This window comes from Schistocerca americana, chromosome 6, assembly GCF_021461395.2.
Source record: "Schistocerca americana isolate TAMUIC-IGC-003095 chromosome 6, iqSchAmer2.1, whole genome shotgun sequence".
Lineage (NCBI taxonomy): Eukaryota > Metazoa > Arthropoda > Insecta > Orthoptera > Acrididae > Schistocerca > Schistocerca americana.
Genome location: NC_060124.1, coordinates 254,358,975 through 254,382,416, shown reverse-complemented (window position 1 = coordinate 254,382,416; position 23,442 = coordinate 254,358,975). Strand labels below are relative to the sequence as shown.

The 23,442-nt window shown below is 45.3% G+C and overlaps 1 protein-coding gene and 1 non-coding gene across 7 annotated transcripts in view; both read right to left on the bottom strand.

Moving 5' to 3' along the window:
• LOC124619301 (LIM domain-binding protein 2) overlaps positions 1-23,442 on the bottom strand; it is an 800,176-nt gene that overhangs the window by 181,044 nt on the left and 595,690 nt on the right. The gene's annotated exons all lie outside the window — the stretch shown is intronic.
• Positions 8,853-8,936, bottom strand: Trnas-gga. The gene is given in 2 exon segments: positions 8,853-8,887; positions 8,897-8,936. It is a non-coding gene; the product is annotated as a tRNA-Ser (tRNA).

The following is a 23,442-nucleotide window of genomic DNA, read 5'->3' as shown; positions in this document are numbered from 1 at the left end:
TGGCCCTACACGTTAAACAGCAGTCTCCGCGACTGTCAATCAAGGTGACAGCTGAAAAAGTTACACGACAGCAGAACATGTTTAAGAGTAAAACCAAATAAACAGTTTAGTCAAGAATTTAATATCGCATTCATTACCAAAGTGTTCTAGAGGACACGGTCCCACTTGTGACCCTTGTTGGCTTCCTGCAAATCTGACAGTTACAGGTGACCCCTAACTTTGTGTCACATCCGAACGATGGTGAGAGACAAATTTTTTACGCTCATGAAAGGTAACAGACAATTAAGACCCAAAGCAAAATCCCAGGGTTCAGCATAAATTAAAAGCCGGTAATTACCCTTAACAACTCGCACAATCAACCTAGCAAAATAAACACAGACGTACTGTGCCGATCAGCACGAAGAGACGATGAAATCTGGGACAGTAATTAACTACTTGTTACGAAAACTTTCTGGTAGTTGTACGAGAGAAACTTACGCTCGCTGGCCAGAGTGGCCGAGCGGTTCTAGGCGCTACAGTCCGGAACCGCGCGACCGCTACGGTCGCAGGTTCGAATCCTGCCTTGGGCATGGATGTGTGTGATGTCCTTAGGTTAGTTAGGTTTAAGTAGTTCTACGTTCTAGGGGACTGATGACCTCAGAAGTTAAGTCCCATAGTGCTCAGAGCCATTTGAACCAAACTTACCATCGTGTCGTACGCGAAGCTCACAGTTGATTAAGCTGCTTTTTTCCCCTCTCTCACGCTTCTCCACCGTCGCAATATACACAAAACACTGGCAAAGATGCTTCGAAGTTCAGGCTGAAAAAGGAACACTACGAAGGAACGACGGAGATGACAGGCTGGTGACAAATTAGTAAACATTTCTTAGGGTACCGCACACAGAACAACGAATCACAGCGACTGGAAATGATGGAGCGCAAATGCAGATAAGTACCACAAGTGATTCCGTTTTACAGCTGAAAGCGGATAAGTTAGATTCACTTCTAGCAACATCCTGCCCGGCCTTAAATTCATTCAAGGGCACTTCCCTTCCTTGCTCTCCATTTCCTTGCGAAACAAATTAGCGAGCATAAGTTTCCTCGATAGCCGAACTCTTTGCTCTTTCGGAAAGGGACACCAATTAGATTTTCCGCGTAAGACCCCAGACGGTCGAATTCACAACTGCAAACTGAACTCAATCGCCCAATTATAACCGTACACAACGGCTTGTAGCTAGCAAGATTTAAAGCACCATTTACGTGTTTCCGAATTCTCAGCCTTTTCGGTGACGCAAAATACCGTTATCGTTGCCGAATGATGTGGGCATTTAAATACTTAGCTGCTAATAATCGTAAAGATTGTGTGTCTGAAACGTGTGCTAACCAAGCCCTACTATAGATCTGTCTCAGAGCTCCAGTCCTGCCAGTACCTTTCTCCTGTTTAGCGAACTTCACAGAAGTTCCCCTGCATACCTCGTCGGTCAGCACTCCTGTAGTAACGGTTACGGGTTCGAGTTCCGGTCCGGCATACAATTTTAAGTTGTCACTTGGTTTCAAAACAGCACAATAACCGCTGAGAAGTGAAAGTTTTTTTCTGTAATGTGTGTGTTTCCAGCAAACCAAAGCTAAATAAACCACAAAATTAGAATTTATGTCTTCCATATGATGGGTTTCACAGGGAAATTCTTATAAATTCAAAATGGTTCAAATGGCTCTAAGCACTATGGGATTTAACTTCTGAGGTCATCAATCGCCTAGAACTTAGAACTACTTAAACCTAACTAACCTAAGGACATCACACACATCCATGCCCGAGGCAGGATTCGAACCTGCGGCCGTAGCGATCGCGCGGTTCCAGACTGTAGCGCCGAGAACCGCTCAGCCACCCCGGCCGGCTCTTAATAGTTGTTTTACAGAAAAAGTCAAATAAGCGCCTTTCTTATAACATGGTTACATCAACATATTCTATAAGATACGATTTTGCCTTGTGTGTGTTTCTTGCCTTCTATTGCTCACACTTTCCATTTATGGATTTCTTTCCTAACATCATCAAACGCAGAAATTTTGATCTAAAGATGGCGAATACCGTAACTTGAACGCAAAATAATCGGCAAACTCACAGGATTTTGATTCCTCTTGATCTAAGAACTGAACAACAAATACTTACATTCATGACCGATATAAAACAAAAGTACAAAATCTTGCGCTTCTTAACAACTGTTACTCACATATTTTCAGTTTTCGAAAGTAAAACTTGCGAGGAATAATTTGACGCGAAGATATCTTAAAAAAGAAATATTTTCATTTCACATCCAATCTGAAGACAAACATTTTTTAAAGCTTGGCTGATCCCTACCACGTAATTTTTAACCCGTACGTGACTTTTACATTTCAGCGGTAGAGGATCACTGGCATGGCACTTAATGAAGGCAGTGGAGGACCTGAAGAGCAACGAATCCTTGTTTCCCGCATAGTTGTCGCTAATTGTTACTATAGTGTTTATCAGTATATTTAAAACAGAAACGACTTGAGCATGGAAAGAACGTTAACGTTCGATAAACCTCGCTCATCGGGCAACTGCAGCAGCTAGGTTTGACTTAAGCAAAACAGTTATGCTACAGTTGCAATCTTTGTACTCACTAATGATAACACATGAAGTACAGACACAAGGTTTCTGCTGAAGAGTACTGTAAACACCGTGAACGTTTTCTTGCGTATAGTTCCTTGTAAAGTACATTTTAGAAATGCTTCCCTATCGGACAGTAGGGCCTCACGACAGAGTGGTACCGCAGATACGGCGGAGGCCTCTACAGTGCGCCTTGCCGGGCAGACTCCAGCCGGTCACGGGCAGAGTCGCCTCCTACTCCGCCAAACCTGTTCCCTCACACACGCCGTACATGCGCAAAAAAAGAACAGCGGCAGCAGGAATTTTTCTTTCCCTCCTTTATTTCGCAAAGAGAAGAAAAGGGCGCCACACTGAGATACAGGTATTAATGAGCCTCCCGTCCCAGCTGTCTAGGCAGACGCCACAAACTCCCCCAAGCACTCCGTTGCTGATTTTTCACTGGAAAACTCCTTATTCCAACAATAAAAGAATAGGAACATTATTTTTTCTTAAGCATTTATGGTAAGAAAGATACCAGACGCTTTTCGCTTTTATTGACCAAGTATTATCATTGGTGGTTCTGTAAAAATATTGCATTTGTAATATGTTCCTTGAATTTGATTCAAACACATTAAGAACAGTACAATTTATTTACGGCTTTTACTGCTCCATCCTACACATTATGAAGTCAACGCGATTCTCCCTCATTGCTAGAAGAGATTGCAGTAGAAAAAGTTGTGTTCACTTTCAACATCCGTGTTTTTACAGCTTTAGGAAACTGCTTTTCCTGTTGCTCCTTTTGCTTTCTCTGCACTTCACTTTAAAAAAATCGCACTAGTTGCCTTAAGAGAATTTTGCTGTGCTTCGCTTATTTTGCACTCAGCAAAATCAATGTGTATTCATTTGTCATTCACGTCTGTTTCGAAAACTGCTATTTACACGGACAATTTTTGCTGAATACTTACACAAAAACACAACCACAAAATTACTACAAGAGCACAGACACGGAAACTATAATGATACGTTACAAGAAACATCTTCTCAAGTTATACAAGAAGACAACCCATACACAAAACACTACATGAGACAACGAACAGCTCATAAATGGTAAGATCAACCTGTAAACCAATGGCCCCACGATCCCATAAGTAGCCTACTATGAGCTAAGTAGCCTACTACTTGAAAGCCGCCTCGGCGGCCTTTGTGGGGGTAAACTAACGCGCCTTTGGTTACAACAAATCTTTCTTTGAATTATGTCACCAACATAATGTCCCATTTAAGTTTATGAGCAAACGGCCAGTCACTGTTCACCTTTTTTTTTTTTTACGTACTACAAGAAATTTGCCAGAACTGTTTACTGACAACTAAATGCAGCTTATTACGCTAGTATGAGCGCGAATTGTAGCATTTTGTTGGTTGAAGCTCAAATTTTTCGAAATCAAACGAAATTAGTATTTAGCATCTCGTGGTTTTTCCATTATCTGGTACACTTCATTATTATCGTTTAGGGCCATATGCAGGTGAACCCGGATACCTGGCTGTGTGGTTCTCATTAACATCTGAGCTATTATACAGCGCCAGAAAATGAAAATTTGAAACCCTCACGGCCACCAGTACTGTCAAAAGTAGCAGATGTCTTCAAAAGAAGAATGTAAAGTCAGTGATGAATTCCTTCTGAAATTGTCACTGCTATTACTGAAAGTCTTAATACAAAACAGCTGAACATGTTCCCGTACCTATGAAAGATATTATTGGTTCCTTTTTCCGAATTTATTCGTGCAATTAAACACAGTGCAACTCTTCGCCAGTTTTCTTTATGTACACTGGAACATGTACAGAGTGCAGTCTGTATATACCAGGTGTACCAAAAAACCACCAACAAACTTTGGGGGCTGGTTTATTACGTCAAAACGAGGCAAAAATGTCCAGTAATCATGGGTTCTAAAATTTATTCCTAAAGAGCGATGAACACTGGTTCATATTCGATACAACGAAGCTGGTCTGTTCTACTGCATGGACTTTGCTTTCCACGTTTCGGGAGGAGGTAGTATGGACCAAAGCAAGAAAAAAAATGCCCAGCAAACATGGGATCTAAAATGTATACTTTAGGAGCTTTGAGCACTTGTCCATCTTCGCTGGTCTACTGAAAAAGTGTTCATACCTCTTAAGGTAACGCGTTTTAGAACCCATGTTTACTGGATTTTTTTTCGTGTTTTGGTCCATAATATCTACCTCCAAAACATGGAAAGCAAAGAGTTTGAATTACGATAGATGTGTTTCAAAGTATCGAAGATGAACCAATTGCTATCCGTTTTAGGGCGCATGTTTACTACACTTTTTTTCTTGTTTTAGCGTAAGGATCGTCGGTATTTTTTTGGGACACACTGTATATCAACAATCCATGTCCTTACACGCCACAATACGATTCGACATACAAGACACTTACCCCCTCAACGGCGCCCCGCCAAGGGTTCTAAATAACCGCGCATGCAGCGCCCTACGGAAGTCTAGTTATTTTTGCAATTAATAGAACACACAGTATAACATCAAATATGGACATGTTCCCAAGTATTCCCTCTCACATCCCACCACCCAGGACACGGTTCCCGCTATACAGTTACCCTACAACCATTACTCCGCCTCTTCCAAAATAACAACAAACAAAAAGAACAACAATCTCTACCACTGTAGTGCCCCCCCCCCCCCCCCCCCCCCCCGGTCCAATTTTCGAGTTATCCTCGTGTTTATATAGTTAATGGAAAAAAGGACAAAGAGTGTAACATTTTTCTAATACCTTTACTGTTGGGGTTTCTCGCAATTATTCCCGGATAACCACCGTATGTATAAATATTTCTGTTTATGGACTGACGCTTGACTGCAATTATAGTACAATAAATGAACTGACAGCGCCCTTCTATATTACAGAAAATTAGATTTGCGGTTTTAAATTCTTCAGAGATATTCGAGTACTTTTCTTTTATTGCAAAATTAAGCAAATCTGACATTTTATCAAGATTAATAATTATAATTATTAATACATAATACTTTGCCGAAAAAGAAGCTGCAGTATAACTTATAAGTTGCCAGATCTCTTCACTCAGGACTCGAGAGAGATTTGTGAAACAAGTGTGACGACGGATATACGGACACGCATTCACACGCCACACGAACCTGTGGTCAACTTCTGAGAGCTATGATTTATTTTCACATAATACATTACAATAATAATCGCATGTACAGGTGCGTCAGCTTCGCTAATACATGAAGCATGGTATCACCACACCACGACGACAGGGACAGTGGCAGGATACACAAATAATCCGTGACGTGTAGAAACCGGGCAGGAACAGGATGGCGATGGATATGCAACTTTCGCCCGTCATTTAACGGAGATAGTGAACAGTGTGTGTAAGTGGCAGTTAATCTGTATTCCTTTGCCGCGCGAGAGAAAAAGGAAGGAAGGAAGACTGGGTTTAACGTCCCGCGATAGAGGTCATTAGAGACGGAGCACAAGCTCGGATTGTTTCACGGATGGGAAAGGGAGTCGGCCGTGCCCTTCGGAAGCAACCATCCAGGCACCGCGCGATATGTTACGCACACGGTTAACCTCGGAAAGTTAACGTTTGCCACCAGTCCCGGCGTGAAGTGGACAGGCGCACCCTACACCTCGCCAGACAGCCCACTTTCGGTGTACGCGCCTTGCTAATTTACAGTCACCTAATTGAGTTAGCTCTGCCAAACAGCGTGCCATCTCCTTTAAGGCGGAATTAACATATTCTTAATTAAAGCAGTTAGGGAAGAGATTGCCGGTTCCCAGAAGCTATTACCTAACGATCCCGAATTAACTCGCGAATAGCGGCTAATTTTAAAGCTTTCGCTCTCCTCTTTTTAATTGAGCGCTCCTCGCGCCGATCACCACTGCCCCAGCCACGATGCAATCAATCAGGCGCTGCGCGCGCGCCATGCCACGCGATGCGATGCGACGGGGGAACAAGCCCCGACAAACAGCGCCGGCACTCAATAATTACCCGCCGTCCGCGCTGCCACAAAAAATTGAAATCCAATGATTCACTTCCGCTGGCGCTATTGATACCCAACAGAAAACGAACAGGCAAATCAGAAATTACATGCACTGCAATTCCGACCGGCTCTTCGAACTTTGTGTTTGGCGCCCACGTGGACCAACTTGTGGGCTCTGCCGTCCGACTACACCGTAAGAAAAGAAACACTGTCGGTATACCTCAGTCCCTATTTACCCAAGCGTCAAATTCGATACTATGTCATCAAGAAAAATAACAAGAAAAGGCTCAACGTTATTTCCTCCTAAGCAGTTTCGCAAACAGAAATAAATTATGTATAAGACACTAAGCAAATTGGAACAACTAAATGGTTCAAATGGCTCTGAGCACTATGGGACTTAACATCTGAGGTCATCAGCCCCCTAGAACTTAGAACTGCTTAAACGTAACTAACCTAAGGACATCACACACATCCATGCCCGAGAAAGGATTCGAACCTGCGACCTTAGCCGTCACGCGGTTCCAGACTGAAGCGCCTAGAATAACTGCTGCTGAAGTTAGTCTTTGTAAACGTTTTAGCTTCTGCACAAAGATACTGAAAAAAAGTCAGATTCACGATCTTAATCACCCGATAATATACCAACTATTTGGTTAAAAACTTCGATTCTTTCTCATCTTATAACATTGCATCACAGATAGTTTGTTTCAGCTAAAGGCATGCACAATTGCAATCTGTGAATCGTTCTGTAGCTCTTGTTGATATTAAAGAGCCATCAAAAACTTGAGCAAATCATGGTCTTATGGAGAACGCCTCGTATGTTCAACTGTCCTTGATAAGGCGCCTACAATAACTTCTGGAAAGCAAGACAATATAGACTGGCTACTAAAAAAAATTCTCACACCAGACGATGATATAAGGAGTGAATTACCGTATCTCGGGGCGCAGGATAAACCAACTTTACCTCTATATGTTGTAGATGAACTGGCGCAAAAAAGACGAAAAACTCCTCAGATTGGCATCATATCACTCATATTGTCTCAAGTTACGGCTTAAGTGGCAAGGAACAACAAAAAATGTACGCTGGCAGAAGTGGAAAGACTGGCTGGTTGGCTGATTCGGGAGAGGGGATCAAACAGCGAGGTCATCAGTCCCATCAGATTAGGGAAGGATGGGGAAGGAAGTCCGGGATGCCCTTTCACAGGAACCATCCCAGCAATTACGTGAAGCGGTTTGGAGAAATCACGGAAAACCTAAATCAGGATGATCGGACGCGGATTTAAACGGTCGTCCCCCGAAAGCGAGTCCAGTGTGCTAACTACTGCGCCACCTCATTCGATAACAAAACGATATCACACGAAGGAAGTAATAATGAAAGCACTGGAGGATAAATGTCTAGTGGAAAGTAACATTTCTTTAAATTTTTTCGGAAGTTCTAATGACTAGACAGGTGATATTAAAAGTGACTCAGATACAACTGGCGTGCACCCGTTCGTGGCATAGCGTGTTACCAAAAATTCAGTTTGTGTTCACCCCTTACAAATTTCTCCGCTGATTTAGATTATTTATTAGGTTGCGGCATGTCTGTGGCTGAATCATCGTCTTACCGCTGTTATTCGCCAATAACGTGTGATTACAGTATCTTACGCATGGCCACACACAGCAACAGCAGCGGCCGCCATCATTGCCCTCCAACTACCTACAAAGACATTAAAAAATGGCTCAAACTGCTCTGAGCACTATGGGACTTAACATCTGAGGTCCTCAGTCCCCTAGAACTTAGAACTACTAAAACCTAACTAACCTAATGACATAACACACATCCACGCCCGAGGCCGGATTCGAACCTGCGACCGTAGCAGTCTGGCGGTTCCGGACTGAAGCGTCTAGAACCGCACGACCACCGCGGCCGGCTACAAAGACATTATAACGGTCCGTAAGAAAATGGCTTGTTTCCTGTTTGTTGCGAGCGAAACTATCGATCGCAAGGGTGGAATGATGTGTACGAGCCGGCAGCTCTGCTCTCCACCATTTCCATCTGTCAATCACGAAACAATTTTAATCGGAGTATAAATTGGACTCCCATTCTGAAGTAGTCAGCGACTACTCCGCCTGAGACTTCTACGTCAGCAGCACTAATCAAATGGTTCAAATGGCTCTGAGCACAATGGGACTTAACATCTGTGGTCATCAGTCCCCTAGAACTTAGAACTACTTAAATCTAACTAACCTATGGGCATCACACACATCCATGCCAGAGGCAGGATTCGAACCTGCGACCGCAGCGGTCGCGTGGTTCCAGGCTGAAGCGCCTAGAACCGCTCGGCCACTCCGGCCGGCGCAGCGCTAATCGCTAGTCCCTAATAGGCTGACAATGAAGAGAAGCACCAGCTACGTTGCCCGTGGAGTGTGGAGTGTCCAAACAAGCGATTTTCGTCTCCGGAATAACATTAAGTGACGCAGCTTCGAAAACAGTATCGCTGTACAAAAACAACACCCAAATCCTAGCCGGCCGGAGTGGCCGTGCGGTTCTAGGCGTTGCCAGTCTGGAGCCGAGCGACTGCTACGGTCGCAGGTTCGAATCCTGCCTCGGGCATGGATGTGTGTGATGTCCTTAGGTTAGTTAGGTTTAATTAGTTCTAAGTTATAGGCGACTGATGACCCCAGAAGTTAAGTCGCATAGTGCTCAGAGCCAGCCCAAATCCTATTACGAGCCAACTGCTTGAAGGAAGGTTTTAGAATTAGGGCATATCTGAGACGAGACTCCCTGCTCCAAATCTGTCTATAAGTGGCAACTTCGGCGCACGTTGCTGCGATTTAAGTGTTTTCAATAGGCAGAGCGTAGAGTGGGAACAAAATTGGCGCGAGCGCAATGACCCGGTGCTGAGGTAAGGATGGGAGAGGATAGCGAGGCGCTGGACACGTGGGTGGCGGCGCGGAACTAGCCGGCGGCGGCGGCGGCGGCGGCGGCGGCGGCTATCGGCGTGGGAGAAGAAGGGAAGAGGGCACGGGCCGCTGTGGGACAAAGAACATTCCTGGGCCCCGCGGCCCAGCTGCGGCGCTCGCCGGACAAGGCCCGCTCTGTCCCACACCCACACCCACACCTCCACCTCCACACGGCGTGGCGCGGGACCACAGTCCACCTCACCTACTATACCAACTCCGTGACTGTTCTTCTTCTCCTTCTTCTTCTGCTTCAAGTACCCTATCCTCCAAGAACACTGGCGAACAGTAGCATAATCCGTTGTGTGTCCAAGACTTTTGTTAACAGCGATTCTGTGCTCAATCCGAACCACTGGCTATGTTCTTTAGCCAGAGTAATCTTCTACGTCCTGCATCACGTCCGCCATAACTAGCAGCAGGTTGTATTTGTCGCTGCCATTATATGGCAAATGTATTCGTGTTTTCTTATCTTGATAGTACTGAAAACTTCTAAATGTTTGTTCATACGCCGCAGTACTGCTACATTTGCGACTATGACTCCGACACGGTCAAATTTCGAATGCCTGCAATTTCTTAACGAAAACAACGGTAATTGGCCATGATTCAACACCATAGAGTAGGATAATGAACGCGTAGCATCGAAGTACTCGAGTAGGAAGTGTAATACCTATACCAAGCCTAGTCTGAACTTCCCTCATTTTCTGGAAATAACTTTTGGGATGTTCAATTTTGCAGCGAATATTTTGAGAGAAGTCCCAGTTATCGTTGATTTGACACCCCAAATATTTATATGATGGAACCCTTTCGATCCCATCATTACCGACTACAAGCGTGCTCTGAATTTTATCTCGGTTTCTGCTGACAACCATTCATTTCGTCTTTTTGATGTTTAAGGTAACCCCGTGGCATAGCTCTAGTTTAGATGTTCTCGCAGATCTTTCACCCTGGTAGCAAGTAATACAGTGATATCAGAATGTCTAATGTTATTGATAATAACTCCATTAACCACCACTCCTTGATACTTTCCATGAAGAGCATCTCGAAAAATCTTTTTAGAACAGGCGTTAAAAAGGAATGAGGACAGAACGTAGAACTGGCGAACACCGTTCAGCCGGCCGGAGTGGCCGAGCGGTTCTAGGCAGGTTCGAATCCTGCCTCGGGCATGGATGTGAGTGATGTCCTTACGTTAGTTAGGTTTAAGTAGTTCTAAGTTCTAGGGGACTGATGACCTCAGAAGTTAAGTCCCATAGTGCTCACAGCCATTTGACCCATTTTTTGAGCCATAACTGTTCACACGTCTATCCCACTGCCTTCACGATTGTAGCCAGGCAGCCAGGCGTGCACGTCTCCGACGGAAGCAAATCGACGGCCACGAATGCCTTTCTTCGGGGCTCCAAAAATACGAAAATCGCAGAGATCGGGACTGTATGGGGGACGTGTAACGGGCTTCCCAGCAGCAACCCTGGTAACACAATGTGCAACAGAATGATGCCATCCTCCAACATCGCTGGCCGTTTTCACTCATGGTATGCTTAATTTTGGCGAGGGTCCATGTAGTGGTGTGCGTCAACTGTGGCGTCGTGTTCCACACAAGCAATGAGCAGCTGCCCTTGAAGTCAAAGAAAAAGGTCGTCATGACATTGACAGAACCGATGCGCCTTTTCTTGAACTACGCTGCACAAGTTCCACTAGGAAGCCCTCACACATCCTCCATACAGTCCCCATTCGATTTCCATATTGTTGGAGACCTGAAGAAAGGACACTGGTGACCGTCGGTTTGCTTCTGACGTCTGTGTACAATCAATGCTCCGTAGGCATCCGCAAACATTTTCCATGAAGGCACTGACTCTCTTGTCTCACACGTAGATGATGTATTAACAATTATGGCAATTACTTCTCGACTAATAAATGGATTACTTATTTTTCCATTTGTCTTGTTTTCATTCGATTGCACAGAATACTTAATTGGCGTCTATGCTTCCCTTAAGACAACAGTACAAATCCCCCCTCCCCAGGATTGACTACTCCAAACGTGTTTCAGTGCTTACAGTGCAATATGAAGACGTCATATGAGACTTCAGTATTTGATTAGACCATCCTTTGTCGTGTCAACCGGGACACAGAGAATATTACGACAGCGTAATCAAACAAACGAGCAATTGAAATTATAGGCTATTACAGTGAAATAGAATTCAGAATGATTCAGCTGCGCTTACCTATTCCCTTCTGCGCAACCCGTAACTTTATATATAGCCTTCAAAAACCACTGGCGAGATTATCATATACTCTCGCTCGTTGCGCTCAAACTATTTGTCCTGCAAAAAAAAATGTGTAGGACCTTTTTTGTAGGAAATTGAATGTAATCGTATTTTATATTGGGACGTGTTTCGCTAGAGACCGTAGTTTTCGAAGTATTCAAGAAAAACGGACAAAGTTACCTCGAAATGCACCACTACCCCCACACCCAACGTCCACCAGTCAGGATTTCTCATAGTATGTTGTTCAAGGCACTCCTTCCTACCACTCTACAAAAGTTTGCTACTGCGTAAATTATTTTCCACATTCAAATGGTTCAAATGGCTCTGAGCACTATGGGACTTAACATCTGTGGTCATCAGTCCCCTAGAACTTAGAAATACTTAAACCTAACTAACCTAAGGGCATCACACACATCCATGCCCGTGGCAGGATTCGAACCTGCGACCGTAGCGGTCACGCGGTTCCAGACTGAAGCGCCTAGAACCGCACGGCCATATCGGCCGGCCCACATTCAAATGCTTATGGTCTTCATTGATCGACTTGCCTTATTATGTCACAGACTCAGTCGAGCACTTACAAACTGTACAACTGACGTTTGTGTAAATTACTAAACAAGTTCATGAATTTTAACAGACTAAAATACACAATGACATCATTGCATTCGTCAGACATTCTGTCTACGAAATCACTGTAGGTTAAGTTTGGATCGAGATGTCAACGTAATTACTTTGAGCGTAATGTTTAGAAAAGTCAGTTTTCTTTCATTAATCTCACGGGTACGTTTAAATGAATATAATGTACACGAAAAAGCCAACTATGGTGGCGGCGTAACAGCCCCATCAACAGAGACAAAAAAGAAGGCCGAATATCGGGAATATTCGTCTAACCGACAATTTTCGTACATTGGTAGGAGGGAGCAGGAGTGCCACGAACGACATATTAGAAATTTTGGCTGGTCAGGGACGAGTGTGGGAGTGTAGGTGCATTTGAAGATCGCTTCTGTACGTTTTTCTTCAATAACTCGAAAATCGTGGCCTCCAGCAAAAACGTAGCCCAGTACAAAATTTAACTACATTAAATTTCTCGCAAAAAGGTTCCGCTCATTTTTTCTGTAGCACTAATAGTTTGTGCGTAGCGATCGAGATAATATGAAAATCTCGCGCTATGGTTTTTGAAATCATGCTATAATACTAGGGGTTGCATAAAACGACATCGGTAGGGGCGGATGAATCCTCCTGTATACGAGAAATCTTCAAAGGAACGTGTACTACACGTATACGATATATAAGTTCGAAATTTACATTTCTTTTGTGTAGTTAAGAGGTGAGTGGCATGTTCCAATAGCCAAGATATTAGCTTTACGGTTCAAAACTATGAAACAACTTACCCAGACTCTCGCAGGAACAACATTCTAGCACAAGTTAAGGGTCTTCTACAAACACAATTACAAGTAAAACATTGAGCAGCAGAAACCACAACGAAATCACGGGCAAGTGGCACTGAGAGGAATACCTGGTACAGCACGTACTTACTACTTGCATGCTGCCAGTAACAGTGAACATATCATATCTTCAGTATCACAATAACTGCTACCGATCGCTTGATGTTACTATGCTATAAATATAAAACGTCGCAGGAGTCACCGGCCCAAAATGGTCGACCTCCCTTCCCTGCGTAGCATCGAACGGACCAACCTTTCATTCGGCGCACACCCTGTCCGCGTCAAGGCTACAGGAGAAAAGTAACAAAAATAGCGCCGCTGCAAAACTGACTTAAGCAGTTCTCCTTGCAGCGTCTCGTTAAGATGTGGAAGTGGAAATATAAAATCAGCGCGAGTGAGTCGGTATACAGCCCGCGTCTGAGGCCGGGCGAGCAGTTATTAACGACCGCTTGGGAAAGGCATCAGCAATGGAGGCAGAAAACCAATTCGTTTTACCGTTTGCTAGCCTAAGGTAAGTTCGAACGGTTGACAAGAAAGACAAATAAGCGCTGCGCATGTTGTGATTGGTATGAAAATTTTCAGAAAGAGATTTCGGAAGCAGTGGATTTGTCAACAACCATATGCTCTTATATTCTCACAGACGGCGTCGTACTCAGTGCTGTCTTTCATATTAAGAGCGTGGCATTAACCGAATAGAGACTTTAATTTCACAAAAAGTAATAACTTTTTAAGTCTTTATGTAACTGAGTACCACATTGCTCGGGCGAAGGCAGATTCAGTGAATTAATATAAAATGTCACGTCGATCTGCTGCAGGCGTCAGTCAACATTCTCTGAAATTTATCTCGCCCATCAATGCAACGTCGAATCCTAATGAAAGCGCTGCTGCTTTCTTCACGACAGTGCTTCGTGTTGACCACACAATGGTTCAAATGGCTCTAAGCACTATGGGACCGGCCGGAGTGACCGTGCGGTTCTAGGCGCTGCAGTCTGGAACCGAGCGACCGCTACGGTCGCAGGTTCGAATCCTGCCTCGGGCATGGATGTGTGTGATGTCCTTAGGTTAGGTAGGTTTAATTAGTTCTAAGTTCTAGGCGACTGATGACCTCAGAAGTTAAGTCGCATAGTGCTCAGAGCCATTTTTGTAGCGCCTAGAACCTCTCGGCCACACCGGCCTGCGAGACCACACAATGCCGTGGGCGTGCGCTAGGACAGAAGCGTATACAGTGTGAAGGTACAAAAGCCAACGATGAAAAAAGGAAGAAAATAGTATGTCGATCACAAGTTACGTTTGTTTAAGGTTTAGCTGACATCGAGTGCTAATGCAGGGTAGGAAATTGGGCTGACTTAGCGTAGGAGCAGTCCAGGCATTCTTAAGGGGGACCGTCGGAAAGGTAGAAACGGGTGACCGCACGAGCATCTTTAAACTAGTTCCTACCGCAAGAAAAAAAGGAAACAGGACGTGATACAACACAGAATTGTTTAGAACAGTCTCCTTCGAGAACAACGTTTACAAATAAGCTTTTTTCTGCGATAGCAGGCTTTCTCGGCGTATTTCAGCTATGAAATCATCACGGGTTATCAGCCGAATGGCGTTGTCTAGTCGGAACGTTTCAATGGATTGCGTATCCATCATCTTCAGGCGAAGTCTTTTTTTTTTTTTAATCCCTCACAAAATGTGAGGCAAAAACACACTTTTTACGCGAGTGAAAATCGTATCTTCTTCAACATAAATTTTTCGTGGCTATCGTCGGGCTTCCAGACAAGCCGAGCGCGAGGTCCATCACCGCGGCCAGGAAGCAGTCTCCAGTTTGGTGTTCCTGCGCTAGAAGCAGTCAGCCGTGACCTTTAGCGAGTAACTGTTTCGCACCGGGGCAGAGAAACATCGCGGAATCTAGACTGCGCTGGCTCCCACGCGTCCTGGCGCTAACACAGCTGACCAAGGCCGGTGAGCGTTCAGCGATCGTAACAAACAGCCCGCGAGACGGCAGAGGCCGGACAAGCTGCCACGTAAAGACACTGTGCTATGGGTGCAGTAAACGGCAGCTTGCTACAAACAGCGCTGTGGCGGGAGGTGACGTGCACGTCAGCTACGATGTGATGGAGATGGCGGCCGGCTTGCCCTCACGGACGAGTCCCTTCACTAGAACGTGTTGCTTGTCCAATAATGAGACGGCTCGCGGAACATTTGTACCAGTTAATTTAGTGAACAGGGCTGACGGCTTGTTAATCACGAATAGGTCTGTCTCTTGCAGGCCAAAGGATACTGTGAAAGGCAAAGTTTTGCGCGTACGTTTCATTCTTAAAAAAAGAGTGCGTGCATTATTTCTCACAGGTTACTCCATGTGTCGAAAAATCATGGAAACTCTGTTTGCGCAGGCAGAAGAAACATTAGGATTTTAACGTACCGTCGACGACGAGGTCATTAGGAAACAACTGAACGAGAGTACATATACATACTGGCCGTTAAAATTGTTACACCAACAGGAAATGCAGATGATAAACGGGTATTCATTGGACAAACATATTATACTAGAACTGACATGTCATTACATTTTCACGCAATTTGGGTGCACAGATCCTGAGAAATCAGTACCCAGAACAACCACTTCTGGCCCTAATAACGGCCTTGATACGCCTGGGCACCGAGTCAAACAGAGCTTGGATGGCGTGTACAGGTACAGCTGCCCATGTAGCTTCAACACGATACCACAGTTCATCAAGAGTAGTGACCGGCGTATTGTGACGAGCCAGTTGCTCGGCCACCACTGACCAGACGTTTTCAATTGGTGAGAGATCTGGAGAATGTGCTGGCCAGGGTAGCAGTCGAACATTTTCTGCATTCAGAAAGGCCCGTACAGGACCTGCAACATGCGGTCGTGCATTATCCTGCTGAAATGTAGGGTTTCGCAGGGATCGAATGAAGGGTAGAGCCACGGGTCGTAACACATCTGAAATGTTACGTCCACTCTTCAAAGTGCCGTCAATGCGAACAAGAGGTGACCGAGACGTGTAAGCAATGGCACCCGACACCATCACGCCGGGTGATACGCCAATGTGCGTTCACCGCGATGTCGCCAAACACGGATGCGACCATCATGATGCTATAAACAGAACCCGGCTTTATCCTGTAAAAATGACGTTTCGCCATTCGTGCACCTAGCTTTGTCGTTGAGTACACCATCGCAGGCGCTCCTGTCTGTAATGCAGCGTCAAGGGTAACCGCAGCCATGGTCTCCGAGCTGATAGTCCATGCTGGTGCAAACGTCGTCGAACTGTTCGTGCAGATGCTCTTTGTCTTGCAAACGTCCCCATATGTTGACTCAAAGGTCGAAACGTGACTGCACGATCCGTTACAGCCATGCGGATAAGATGCCTGTCATCTCGACTGTTAGTGATACGAGGCTGTTGCGAGCCAGCACGGCGTTCCGTATTACCCTCCTGAACCCACCGATTCCATATTCTGGTAACAGTCATTGGATCTCGACCAACGCGAGCAGCAATGTCGCGATAAGATAAACCGCAATCCCGATAGGCTACAATCCGACCTTTATCAAAGTCGGAAACGTGATGGTACGCATTTCTCCTCCATACACGAGGCATTACAACAACGTGTCACCAGGCAACGCCGATCAACTGCTGTTTGTGTATGAGAAATCGGTTGGAAACTTTCCTCATGTCAGCACGTTGTAGTTGTCGCCACCGGCGCCAACCTTGTGTGAATGCTCTGAAAAGCTAATCATTTGCATATGACAGCATCTCCTTCCTGTCGGTTAAATTTCGCGTCTGTAGCCCGTCATCTTCGTGGTGTAGCAATTTTAATGGCCAGTAGGGTACGTCGGGTCAGGTTAGTATGTTTGGCAACCGTACTTGAATTTAGGTTTGCTGCTTCTTATAAGGGTCTGCCCGCCTAGTGGTCATTTTACACGTCAAGTTAACTATCCTGATGGGGTTCAAATCTTTGATTAGTAGGCCCAGGCACAATTGGACGGTGCTATTAAGGGAACGATCTCTATTTCATAAAAAAAGCCACGATTTCTCCATGTAGATCTTTATTAATCTTAAGAAGGGAGAAGTTGACGCCGATTCCTAACTAGCAACAAGAAAAAGTGTCTGGCTGTACTCGCAATGGAGCCAGTGTCACAGAGTCACAAAGACTGTTCCTTATGATACTAAGTTACTACCGGGTGAGGAGGCACTGTGGTTAGCACACTGGACTCGCATTTGGGAGGGTGACGGTTCAAATCCCCGTCCGGCTATCCAGTTTTAGCTTTTCCGTGACTTCCCTAAGTCGCTCCAGAGAAATGCAGGGATTGTTCCTTTGGAAAGGGCACCGGCGATTTCCTTCCCCACCCTTTCGTTATCCGATCTTGCGTTCCGTATCTCAAGAGCGCGCTATCTCGTGTTCTTTCCTTTGTACTAAGTTAGTAAGCTATACAATATTAATATAGCTTTTTATAAATGTGTCTAATACGAAAATCCCGAATACCGACTGACTGTGTATTCTTCAAAGTATTCCCGTTGGGGAAAAGGAAATACTTAACAAAATTTATGAAAATACTTTTGTCGCTAAGTTTCGAGTAGACTTATGGGGTCATATCTCCAGTCCAAGAAGACCACTTGTTTCAACTGGTTCTGCGAGCGCAGCAGCAGAATTACAACACTACAACAGCATTCTCTGCAGTAACCCAAAGAGGAGATCAACCTGAGCGGCAGATATCATTTAGGATAAGGACACATCCGACAATTTCAAAATGGCAAATTGACGAAATAGCAAACTGAAGTAACCAGCCCCCCCCCCCCCCCCCTCGCTCCCCGCCAAGAAAGCATTGTGTAGTACTGCCTAAAGATGCCTGTGCTAGCCTGAAAAACCTTTCCAAACGACGACTTCTTCTGCAACGTCTCTCGATATGCTCTGACCGTCAGATACAGCAAAGGTGGCAACTCGAATCTGGGCTGGTAGATGTGAAGTGCCTGCGGAACCAGGCAGTTTGACTTGTCCAGACGGACAAACTTGCCACTGTACAAGAAATGGCCGGCTGCAGCCAATATTCCGCAATTGCCAGCGGTAGCTTCCGCAGAGAGCGGCATTTCGACGCGGCCGGCGTTAATATTAGCCGACCTCGGCAGTTCGCACGCAAGGTCAGCCCTGGCGACGCCGCGGCGACTGCACCCGCCACTTGCTCAGCTGACCTCGCGTCGCGAGCGCGGTTGTTGCGAGCCTTCAGCAACAAATGTGGCCATACCGACAGTCACCAGCGTGAAAGCGTGTACTTCGGCGCGTCTACCCTGCGAAGACCACAAATGCGACGGATAGCGCTCTCTGCTTGATGCCTGACGTCCAGACGAGTAAGATTTCATTGGGAAGAGTATACGTTCATACCAGACAAGAAAATTTAAAGAAATCGGTCGTGGTTATTTCAAATTAACCGTCCCGGCATTCGCTTTGACCGTGCTCAAAAAATCTGGATGGCCAAACAGCATCTGACACGCGCTCCACGTGAATGAAAGAGTTGTGTTGCGCTAACCACTGTCCGCGCTTCGTGTTTTCTATTTCGGAAGTACACGTTGCAGTACAGCAAAAAATAAATCATGACAATCACTTGTGATTTCTTGTGCAGCCTCTTGCATTCTACAGACAGTGTCCATGTAAAATGTAAATGTGTTGGAGATATTTGTGCGACTACACGGACCTAGCTTAACGTAAGTTTTACGAATGGTGGGGATACGGATAGGGAAGAGGGGAGAGATCAGGGACAATTCATATACATACATACTCCACAAACCACAGTACGGCGCGTAGCGGAGGGTACGTTGTCCTCTTCCATTCGCAATCAGATGGAGGGAAAAACGACTATCTATATGCTCTGTATGAGCGCTAAATTCTCTTAGCTTATGTTCGTGCTCCGTACGCAAAATATACTTGGCAGCAGTAGGTTCGTTCTGCACTCGACTCCAAATGCCGGTTCTTCATTTGATCAACAGCGTTCATCGAAAAGAACGTCTCCTTCCATCGCAGGGATTCCCATTTGAATTCCCGAAGCATCTCCGTAATACTTGCGCGTGGACTGAACATACCTATGAGCAACCTAGCACCCCGCATCTGAACTGAGTTCATGTTTCCCTCTTTAGACCGAGCAGTACTCAAGAATGGGTCGCACTAGTGTTCTACATGCGGTCTCCCTTACAGATGAACCACACTCTCCTAAAATTCTCCCAGTAAACCGAAGTCGACAATTTGTCTTCCCGTCTACAGCCCTGATACGGAATTTCCATGTCATATTGTTTTCTACTTCACATCAGTTAAAAAAAATAGCTCTAAACTACGTTCAGATATATGGGAACAAGTACTGTGTTAACATTTTTAACGGTTTCTGTCATCGGCTGATAACACGAGAAAAAAACCACCAAGAAGTGAAGGTACAACATTATTGGAAGCTTTAAGTGCTGGAATTATCACATTATCAGTTGCTAGAACAGCGGCGAACGGTGTAGTGGTCCTGAGATTTCACGACTAACAGCTGTGGCTGCTTGAAAAAAAATCACATTTCAGCACCAGCAGAGCTACTGATAAATAAATCTTTATTATCCACCTGATTCGATCATCTTGTGGCATTATAAAATACCGGATGACCAAAAAGTCTGTATAAATTTGAAAACTTAATAAACCACGGAATAATGTAGATAGAGAGGTAAAAATTCACACACATGCTTGGAATGACATGGGGTTTTACTAGCACTAAAAAAATATTGGTAGACGCGTGAAAGATCTCTTGCGCGCGTCGTTTTGTGAAGATCGTGTGCTCAGTCGCCACTTTCGTCATGCTTGGCCTCCCAGGTCCCCAGACCTCAGTGCGTGCGATTATTGGCTTTGGGGTTACCTGAAGTCGCAAGTGTATCGTGACCGACCGACATCTCTAGGGATGCTGAAAGACAACATCCGACGCCAATGCCTCACCATAACCTCGGACATACTTTACAGTGCTGTTCACAACATTATTCCTCGACTACAGCTATTGTTGAGGAATGATGGTGAACATATTGAGCATTTCCTGCAAAGAACATCATCTTTGCTTTGTCTTACTTTGTTATGCTAATTATTGCTATTCTGATCAGATGAAGAGCCATCTGTCGGACATTTTTTGAGATTTTGTGTATTTTTTTGGTTCTAATAAAACCCCATGTCATTCCAAGCATGTGTGTCAAATTGTACCTCTCTATCTACATTATTCCGTGATTTATTCAGTTTTCAAATTTATAGACTTTTTGGTCACCCGGTAGTTTAGAAAAACCGTTGTTACAGTGGAGTCATCAGAGCGTGCAAAGAGTATTCCATACAGAATGATTAAATTAAATCTGATGATGACTGTGTTAAGAAGATGAATTATCTGTTACCGTACATTTTCTGTTGACTATATAATCATTTTATGACTAACGGCAGTGAAGCAGGATCGTTTTTATTTTATTTAATGCCACAGCAAGAATGTAGCCATGTAGGCTGTCGTGAGTAATTTTATAATACTTGAAGATGCGCAGACGATCGAAAGCGGTAGTTCATAAATACTTATTTATCAGTAATCCTTTACGTTTGCCCGCATCTCGTGGTCGTTCGGTAGCGTTCTCGCTTCCCACGCCCGGGTTCCCGGGTTCGATTCCCGGCGGGGTCAGGGATTTTCTCTGCCTCGTGATGGCTGGGTGTTGTGTGCTGTCCTTAGGTTAGTTAGGTTTAAGTAGTTCTAAGTTCTAGGGGACTGATGACCATAGATGTTAAGTCCCATAGTGCTCAGAGCCATTTGAATCCTTTACGTTTCTGATACGCAGTTTTTTTTTCTTTCAAAGACTTACGAGCTGCCCAAGATATACTGGCTATGGGCACACTTGCTACTGGTCAATGACCATAACGCGTTCTGGCTTCCTTCAAGCAAATACTGTTTTGAAACGTGAGTACGCACCGCGGGCAGGATTATTGTTCGTTTTCCCCTGCCCCTCGCCGGGTAAACCCTTGCACACAAGCCACCGAGTGGAACAGCTGTCAACTTCCTGACCACGCGTCATCAGACTGGTTCCTCTGGCCGTAGGTAATTTACATATTATTACGACAAAGTAACTAGGGGGAATGAAGAGTCGCCGCTTTCAGGAACCGCCAGTGGTAGCACAGTGTGAGTACGGCGAACTTCCCGCGTGCTGCTCGTGACGTGTCGGGATCACGCCGCGTCCCAGAGGCCACGCCGTCCGTGTTTATTGATCGCCCTCTTGTTACGTAATAGCTCTCATTAGCATCAAATTCGCGTGCCTGCTCGCTTTTCCAGCTACACTCTCAATATTTAGCGCTCTGACAGCCCCGTAATTTCTTGTTTCAGGAACGACTTCTACCTGTTTTTATTTATGTGCCGTTAGTGGGCTCCTGACTGTATTACTCGTAATAACCACGCATATTCCCCGTATCTGACGCACGTCACACCAGGTCTTCACTCAATACGTGTTCCGGAGGAGGCACGAATAAAGCAACCGCGGCATTAGCGAACTCGTTTTGAGTATTATATTCCGAATTAGTTGTAGGTTTCTCGTGAGTTCCGTATCTACACTTACGTTCGCTACGGTACGGTGTGTGGCAGAGGGTTCATGGTGTTCCAGTAACAAATCTTTCCTAACTTGCACACGATAAGATTCAAAATGGCTCTGAGAACTATGGGACTTAACATCTTAGGTCATCAGTCCCCTAGAACTTAGAACTACTTAAACCTAACTAACCTAAGGACATCACACACACCCATGCCCGAGGCAGGATTCGAACCTGTGACCGTAGCAGTCCCGCGGTTCCGGACTGCAGCGCCAGAACCGCTAGACCACCGCGGCCGGCAGTTTCGTACTAATCCTCCACTCATCTGTGTTTGTTGTTTACTTTATTTCAATGAACCGGATAATCTTACGTTTACAGCATTAGAGAACGCTGTGGTACGGCAGCAAAATATACCTGTGAGTGTATTTCATTTCGGTAAGTACCTAAGATGAAGCCGTGAAGGCCCTGAATTCGACTGCAAATCACTAGAACTGTTCTCAGATTACAGCTGCACACCTCACATAGCATCATCCACAAGATAAAGATAAACAACTGCAAACCAACTTCGTTGGCCGGCCGAAGTGGCCGTGCGGTTCTAGGCGCTGCAGCCTACGATCGCAGGTTCGAATCCTGCCTCGGGCGTGGATGTGTGTGGTGTCCTTAGGTTAGTTAGGTTTAAGTAGTTCTAAGTTCTAGGGGACTGATGACCTCATATCTTAAGTTCCACAGTGCTCAGAGCCATTTGAGCCAATCAGAGTGTGCCACTTTTCAGTCCCTCTGTGTTTTCTCCAAGCCACAACAACAGAGAGTGCCGAGTTCGGTCGAGCAAGATATCCATTCGCAGGCGACGGAATGGTATAAACAATGGAAGGCGGCTGTGTCCGTTTACTTCCGTACTGCGAATACCACCACCAACGCGGAACGGCCGCTATCAGCCTTCCTCCAGAGGTTAGTCCGCCAAGCACCGAGTTGGCGGCTTGTGGCGGCACTGTCGCTGTCTTGGTGGCGGATATCCGCTTCATTATTGCGGCGACTGCCCGCATCCGGCGCCGCGTGCGTCCTCTGAGGTCACAGTATTTCGCACAGCCCGGAACTGGCTGGTCTGCAGCGTACCATCAGGAATACACTAGCTGACCACCACTGTCGGGGCGCAACCTGAGAGTATTAACTGTCTGCAGTGGGGTTTTGAAGCATATACTGTATTCAAACATTATGAATCACCTCGAAGGGAATGATCTATTGATACATAATCAGCATGGTTTCAGAAAACATCGTTCTTGTGCAACGCAGCTAGCTCTTTATTCGCACGAAGTAATGGCCGCTATCGACAGGGGATCTCAAGTTGATTCCGTATTTCTAGATTTCCGGAAAGCTTTAGACACCGTTCCTCCTAATCAAGCTGCGGGCCTATGGGGCATCGTCTCAGTCGTGCGACTGGATTCGTGATTTCCTGTCAGGAAGGTCGCAGTTCGTACTAATAGACGGCAAATCATCGAGTAAAACTGAAGTGATATCGGGTGTTCCCCAGGGAAGCGTCCTGGGACCTCTGCTGTTCCTGATCTATATGAATGACCTGGGTGACAATCTGAGCAGTTCTCTTAGGTTGTTCGCAGATGATGCTGTAATTTACCGTCTAGTAA